Below are 7,955 nucleotides of genomic sequence, written 5' to 3'. Positions count from 1 at the left end.
ATATATATACTATTACTATTCCTAATTCAATTCTAATTATCATTTTGAATTAATTTAATTTTTTTTAATTTAATTCAAGATATTAGTGTAATTTGAATTTGAATAGAATTAGTATTTATCTTTTTGCTTAAAAATCTATCTTATTTTTAAATTTGATTATATTTTTTTTAAAATTTAAGGTCAGATTTTTTAAGATATTTATAATATCTTTTAAGATATTTATAATATCTTTTAAGATATTTAAAAATATCTTATCTTTTAAGATATTTATAATATCTTTTAAAGATATTTAAAAATATCTTATCTTTCAAGATATATTAAAAATATCTTATCTTTTAAGATTTTTTAATTAAATCTTTTTAGCTATTTTGACCTTATTTAAATTTAAAATAAGATATTTATAATCATGTAATTTTAAATAGATATAAGATACTTTGCTAACTTTTAAATTTTGTTATTTTATTTAATTTAAATTAAATTTAAAAATCTGAAAAGATATTTTATTTATCTTTTCTATTTTTATTTAATTTTTATTTTTAAAATAACATTTAATTTTTAAAAGTAGTTAGCAAATTTTGAAATGATATTTAGGTTAGTTGAAACCTAATTTTTCAAATAATAGGTTTAATTTTAAATATTTATTTTTTAAATAATTTCGAAATTTAAATTTATTTTTATTTTATTTTCGAAATTAATTAAATTTTTTTTATTTTTATTTTTCGAAATTAATTAAAATATTTTTTTTAATTATTTATTTTTCGAAATTATTTAATTAAAATTAAATAAATCCTACTTCCAACTATCCAGCTAACCTTGTTGCAGGAGTATGTGTTTTTAGCTTATGTGTAAGTTTTAAAAAACCTATTATTACTTGATTGCAAATAGCCATGGTTACTTTTTGCCAGATCTAATGATCTGATGGCTCCCTTGGTCAAGTTAATAATTTGTAACAGGTAAATTTTACAATCTTCTTTCATCTGTGTATGACCTAGCAACATGATAGGATCCATCCAAAGTGTGCCTGTGTGAGCCTATATGTTTATTTTATTATATAGATGCATATAGGTTGTTGCTAAATAAAATGTCACACCATGATAGATTTTATTTAGGTCCATTTAGTTATTGGACCTATTCAATCAATAACAGTTATTCATTTTAAGGTTAAATTCCTCTCTTTTGGGCCTTGTGTGAGAGTTGGGTGTCATAGAAGTGGGTACGACATACTGAACCCAGCACCCCCTCACATGAACTACCCCAATTGTGAAGGCCCATTTGCCTGATTTGAATAACTGTACTAGGTTAATTATATTAGTTTGACCTAATAAAATTGAATTAGCAACATAATTAACTTTTAAAATATATGAAATTTATTTTCATTTTAATATTTTAAAGTTAATTTTAAGAAAAACACTTTTAGTTTAGATATTATTTCTAGATAAACTATTTGTATTTTTCTTGTATTTAATTAAATATAGAATTTTAACTAACTAAGATTCTTTCTGGAGCTTATTTAATTAAATATTCCTATTTAAGTTATAAATTAGTTGTATCAACTGATTTTTCTTAACTAACTTAAATTTGAATATTTGATTTAAATTTTAAATAAAGTTGAGGAATCTTAGGCATTAGTTATTAAAGATTCTTGAGATATTTTTTTAAGTTAATATCTTTTCAAATATTAACTTGAAATGGAATATCTTAGATATTTTTTGGTTAATATCTTTTCAAATATTAACTTCAAAAGATATCTTCAGATTAAGTGATTACAACTTAATTTGTGATATTTAATTAAATCTAGATTTGAAATCATTTAAGTTTTAGATTTTTTCTATATAACTTAAATTAGATATTTTTTCAAATTTTGAAAAGATACTTAGTTAAATAAGATATTTTCTAGATAGTAATTTCTAGACTACTTATTATTTCTAATATTTAAATAGGAAAATATTATACTTTTGTGAAATTAATTATTTAAATAATTAATTTTGGTACAATTTTATTAAGTATATTTTTCCTAGTATTAAATAGAAATTATAATTAAGCCTTCTCTACACTTAATTATTTATGTCTTGAATTTAATACATTTAATTAACTTGAAAAATCTAAATATCTAAGTTGATTTTCATCATGATACTTAAATATTTATTGATTTTTCATGACACTTAATTAAATAGAAAATTATTTTTAGGTTGAAATTTAATTTTTCAACTTAAATTTAAATAATTTTCAATATATATCTTTTTCTTTATTTTATTAATCAATTTCGAAATTTGCATTTTAATTATGCAATATTTTCGAATTTTTTTTGAAAAATAGATTGAGTTGTAAATTAATTATTTATTTTAATTAATTCTTGGACCAACTCAAGTCAATGATTTTTTTCATTTAATTGATTAATTTAAAATAAATGAATTTAAAATATATATATATATTATTAGAAATTGAATTAACTAGTCAAAAGAAAATCTAGATAGGTGATATTTTTGCTTGAAGTATTTCTTTTCTATTTTTTATTATTTTTCGAAAATTGTATATTTTATATACTTTAAATTTTCGAACCCAATAAATATATTCTCAAAGGAAATTTTTAAGTTGCTAATTATTTATTTAATTCAACTTAAATTAATTTCCTTAATATTTATATTTAAGATTATTACTAAGATGGAAATAATTAATTTTATTTCAATCACCATCTAAGTATAATTTTATAAATATTATATTAAATTCTTATTTTTGAATTTTAATTCTTAAATTTTGAATTTAATGAGATTTATTTATTAGAATAATAAAGAAAATACATTTTAAACAATGAGCTTTATTATTATTAAGATATTCGATCTCCATTGTGGGTTTTACACCGCGTTTGTTTTAGTGAGTAATCCTCCCTAATGGAGGAACGTTCATTAGCAATTTCGCACCGTTTAATCTCACATGATAAGTGGTTTGTAAGTGTTTTATATGGTATAGATCACCCTAATGGTGGCGACCATATTTGACTTGCAAATTGCGAAACAATGGTAGAAGCTCATGAGATAGAATAGCCTTGACTCTCGCCTAAACGGGACAACGCTGGATTCTGATCTTGATCGAATAAAAGGTTGCTAGAATGTTTAACATTTTAGATGAGCTGACAACTCTATTCAATGGATGGTAGCTTTGACTCTCGCCTAAACGGGACACTGATATCAGTTTGTTGAAAACCTTGGAAATTATTTAGGATTGAATTTTTTAAGTATTTTCTCATATCATTCCTACTTGCTATGTGCTTATAATTTCTGAATTGATTTTGTGTATTAAACCATTATTAATTTCTATCTGTTGATTTCTATTATTTTGTAGTATCCTGTTTTGTCAAAATGAATCCCATGTTATCACTGTTGACTGAAAATAAGCTGAATTGATCTAACTTTAATAAATGGAATGAGAACATTAATATTGCTCTCATAGGAGAAAGTGCCTTGTTTGTTTTAACTGAGCCGTCACCTGAATTGCCTGGGGACAATGCATCCAAAGCTGTGAAAGAAAAGTATGAGCGTTGGCAGAAGGCAAATGACAAAGCTCTATACTTTATGCTTTCTAGCATGGTTGACACCCTCAAAACTCAGTTTTCTAACACTGAGAAGGTCGAAGTTATGACGAAGTTAAATGAGCTATTCGGTAAGGCATCACTTCAGTCACGCTTTGACACGACTAAGAAGTACATTAACGCACGGATGGAACCTCATCAAAACGTGCGTGATCATGTTCTCCTCATGTCCAGTTATTTCCAAGAAGCCCAGGATCATGGTGCTGAAATGGACAGTGCTACTCAAGTTAGTCTTATCTTGAATAGCCTGACTCCAGCATTTCTACCATACACATCAAATTATGTCATGAATAAGAAGGAAATTGACTTTCATGAATTAGTCAATGACCTTCAAACTTATGAAAATTTGATTGGAGGACCCAAGAAGAAAGGGAGTAAACCTCACAATCCTAGTAATGGTAATGGGATGATGAAACCTGAAGCAAATGTCGCCTCTGCTTCAAAGCCCAAATCGAAGAAGAAGTGGAAGAACACCAAGAAGCGAACAAAAGTCATGAAAAAGGCTGCTTCTTCTGGTGATGCTACACTTAAAGAAAATGTTTCCACTGCAATGAAAAAGGTCATTGGAAACCCCAGTGTCCTAAACTTCTTGCAAAGAAACAAGGTATTTCCTTTCATAAACTTTAAGAGTTTTAGTGAATTATTATCCAATTGGATTTATGATTCTGGACTAACTTTGTTTATTTGTTTTCTTCTTCTTATAGGCCAAGCTACTTGAACTCAATTGAGTTGGATCGCTAAGCCGGACCAAGGGTAAAATCGTCCAGATGAAGATGAAGCTCTTCAATTTATTTTTGAATTAATTGTTTTAGTTTAAAGACAATTTGGATTTCAAATTTTAGTTAGGGATATTTATCCCTGTTTCTCTCATATTGTTGCAATACATTTTTTTAATATTAATAAAGTTTTTTTCGAAATTCCCTATTGCAAATTATGAGATTGAGCTTCATTTAATTTATCTTCATCAATTATTACCACATTATATTTGTATGTTTGTATGTGTAAGTATTTTTATTGATGCAAATTCTATAATATTTACAACTCTTCATAGAGTTATATTATATAAACATTAGGAATTATTTCTATGTTTATCAATAATTGTTAATTCTCATACAATTATTAAGAATTTGTTTAATAAAAAGATCTTATGATCTGATAGGGGTGGAGAAAAGTTAAGAAAACTATGCAGTTCAACGATCTTTTATATCTAATGAACTCTGGATAGTATTCAACTCCACATAAACTCTATCACACTAAGAGAATCATGATCTTTACAACCTTTAGGGGTGGATCATAATCTCTATATACTTAGGGGTGGAGGTTATCCATAGTACCCTATATGTATATTCTTAGGGGTGGAGTCTATTCCACAATTCCCTATGAAACACATATCTTGTTTAAACATGGAAGTAATATAATGAGTCAGCAATTGTCAATATAAATTCTTGATCTTGATTGTATGTTCCATTTCGATTTTACTGTTGTAAGTAAAAGTTTGATACCTTTGAAAGTTCTTTGTTAAAGTTTCACACTACCTTAATTGAGTGGGAGAATTTTAAAGTTCTATACCCATCTTCATTAGGTTGATACTTGTGATAGGTACTTAAGAACACTACTGAAAAGCAAATCTAACCATTCACATGGATAGGTATAGCTTATCAGTATTATGAGAATAAGATAAAGAACTCTAGTTCAGTCCATTCGAATGACTTGAACATAGAATTCTTAATCCTCATAAAATTTGATGGTATCTTAATTTTGATTACTTTATCTCTGGCATGTATTTTTCACTTCAAATACTAGTCTGCTATGTTGATGACTTAGTCTTGACTTAAAGTTTCAGACTAATACAAAAGTCACAACTAGGTAACTCTCTAAACAATCAGAGGTTAAAAGTATTATTTAACCAGACATCTGCTATTGAGTGGGAGCTATCTGAGATGTAATCAAATAGGGAACATTAGAAGATATTCAAGAAGGATTTATGAAAGTGATCTATATGTCAGATATTAAGGAACTGTGTATCAGTTGTCTTTGTATCTCACCATCTAATTTCGATTTATATGAGATGGTGCTTACTTTGAGGGTGGAGGAATTATTGTATAATAATTCAAGCTCTACCAGAGAAGAACTATAACTTGGTCTATTTGAAAATACCAGAAAGTTATATCACTGAAGAAAAGTCTACACTGTATTATCTCAATTACATATTTTAAAATATGAGAGATATGTCCTCTGTTAATTCAGATGTACTTTTAAAACAGTAAAGATTTCAGTATCCCTTGATAAGTAAAGCATATAGTAAAGGATGTTTCATAAGAGTATTTATGAACTAGTTTCTAGAAGTTTGGGTGGATTCAAATATACTACACTTGATCTGAAGATCAAGACATCAGATTGACCTATTTGCACAGTTTGTTTTATATTAGTGCAAGTGGGAGTTTGTTGGGTTTTATGCCCTAAATAAAACTCTTTACAATCTGATTAGTAATCAACATAAGAAATTTGAAGTGATTGATGTTTGCATGAATTTTACATGCTAATGGTTTAATATGTTTAATATGTTTATTACATTCATACACACAAAATCAGTTAAATCCAGATCATATGTTTATTCACAATTACAGTATCGTCAACACAGTGGAATGTGATTGTGATCATATGAATCAAAAGTTTTGGTCCATTTTGTTTCATCGGTTGTTATTGGATTTACACTAATGTGATAATCAGCGATGATGTGTACTTACACTTGGAGTAAGTGTTATGTTCTTTCCAGGACATTAGTAAAGTATACTAGTTTCGAATGTATGGAGTATACATTGGACTGGACCGATATTGCAACTAAGTTAAGATATTACAAACTTACCGTTATACATATCTTTCCAAGTCAATATCAGTAGTTGATCTTAAGATTAAAAGAATCTAAATCCTGATATGCTTAGGCTCAACTCAGGAATGCTATTCATGTTCTTAGATTTATTAGTTAAGCCTACTTTCGGGTCAGGGTGATACGTATATTTTGGGAACATGATAGTATGATTGAGTGGGAGTGCTGAACATAAATATGGAATCTATAGCTTCTACTGGTGTATAGAAGTCAAGTGATGATTCCCTTCGAGCTTAGCAAATAGAAGTAAATGGATGAGCTCTTGTTTAACTGACTAATTATTAAATCATTAAACACCATTTACAGGTAGCTAAGTGTTTTAAGGGGCAAAATACATTGAGGGGTGAGAACGGTAAAGAAATCCCATCTCGATGTAAATCATCTATATAGAGGATCTTTAAATCACAATAAGATTATAACAATGGTTAAATGAGATAGTATATTGGTATCGTGAAACATACAATATGCTCTATATAAGTCTGAGAGTGCAATTCTGAGTTCTAAGAGTGGATTCAACGAAGAATTAATAAGTAGGAATTTACTTGGTAAATTTGGTTCACTTATTGGAAGCTCAGCATATAGATCCATGGTCCCCATTCTAGTTGAGAACATTCTGCTTGTAAGACTCATTAATTGATTCGTGATTGATCAATTATAATTCTAAAGTTAGACTATGTCTAATTTTATGAATTTTCACTAAACAGGGGTGAAATTGTAAGGAAAAGAGTTTTCTAGGTTTATTTATTTATTAATAGACTTTATATGTCTAATTAATAATTAAATTAAATGACAATATTATTTAATAATGTATTTTAGTTATTAAATAATTAGTTTTGGCATTTAAAAGGTTAGAATTGGAAAATTGGCGTTTTTGAGAAAATAGAGATAAATTTTGATAAAATTGCAAAATTAAGTGAGGCCCATTACAACACCTAGGCCGGCCACTTAATTAGATTTTTCAAATTATTATTTTCATTATTTTAATGCCAAATAATTCTAAACCTAAACCTAGTAGTTGCCTATGAATAGAAAGTGATGGCTCATTCACAACACATGCTTTCATTAGCCTTTCTGACAGAAATTTCTCTCTTCAGAAAACTGAGCCTTCCCTCACTTTCTACCTTGGCCGAAATCTCTCTCTCTCTTTTCCCTTCATCTTTTTCGTGACCCTAGTGAAAGAGTAAGTGCCCACACACTGCAAGCAGTAACTCAATCATAGATTGGAAGACTGTGAAGGATCAAAGCTTGAAGAAGAAGGAGATTCGGGCTCAGATCTTGATTATACTCGCTACGTAGAAAGTGAATCAAGGGTTAGAGATCTGAGTGGAAGGAGACATTAATTCCGCTGCATCAATGTAAGGTTTTCTTAACTTTATATGTGTTTATTTTATCGTTTTAGAAAGTTCATATTTAGGATGTTTAAACAACATACTTGTGAGTAGATCTAAGATCCTGGTAAAATAATTCCCAACAAGGTGATGG

This window comes from Cannabis sativa, chromosome 9 (assembly GCF_029168945.1).
Source record: "Cannabis sativa cultivar Pink pepper isolate KNU-18-1 chromosome 9, ASM2916894v1, whole genome shotgun sequence".
NCBI classification, from domain to species: Eukaryota; Viridiplantae; Streptophyta; class Magnoliopsida; order Rosales; family Cannabaceae; genus Cannabis; species Cannabis sativa.
Note: the sequence above shows the minus strand (reverse complement) of the source record.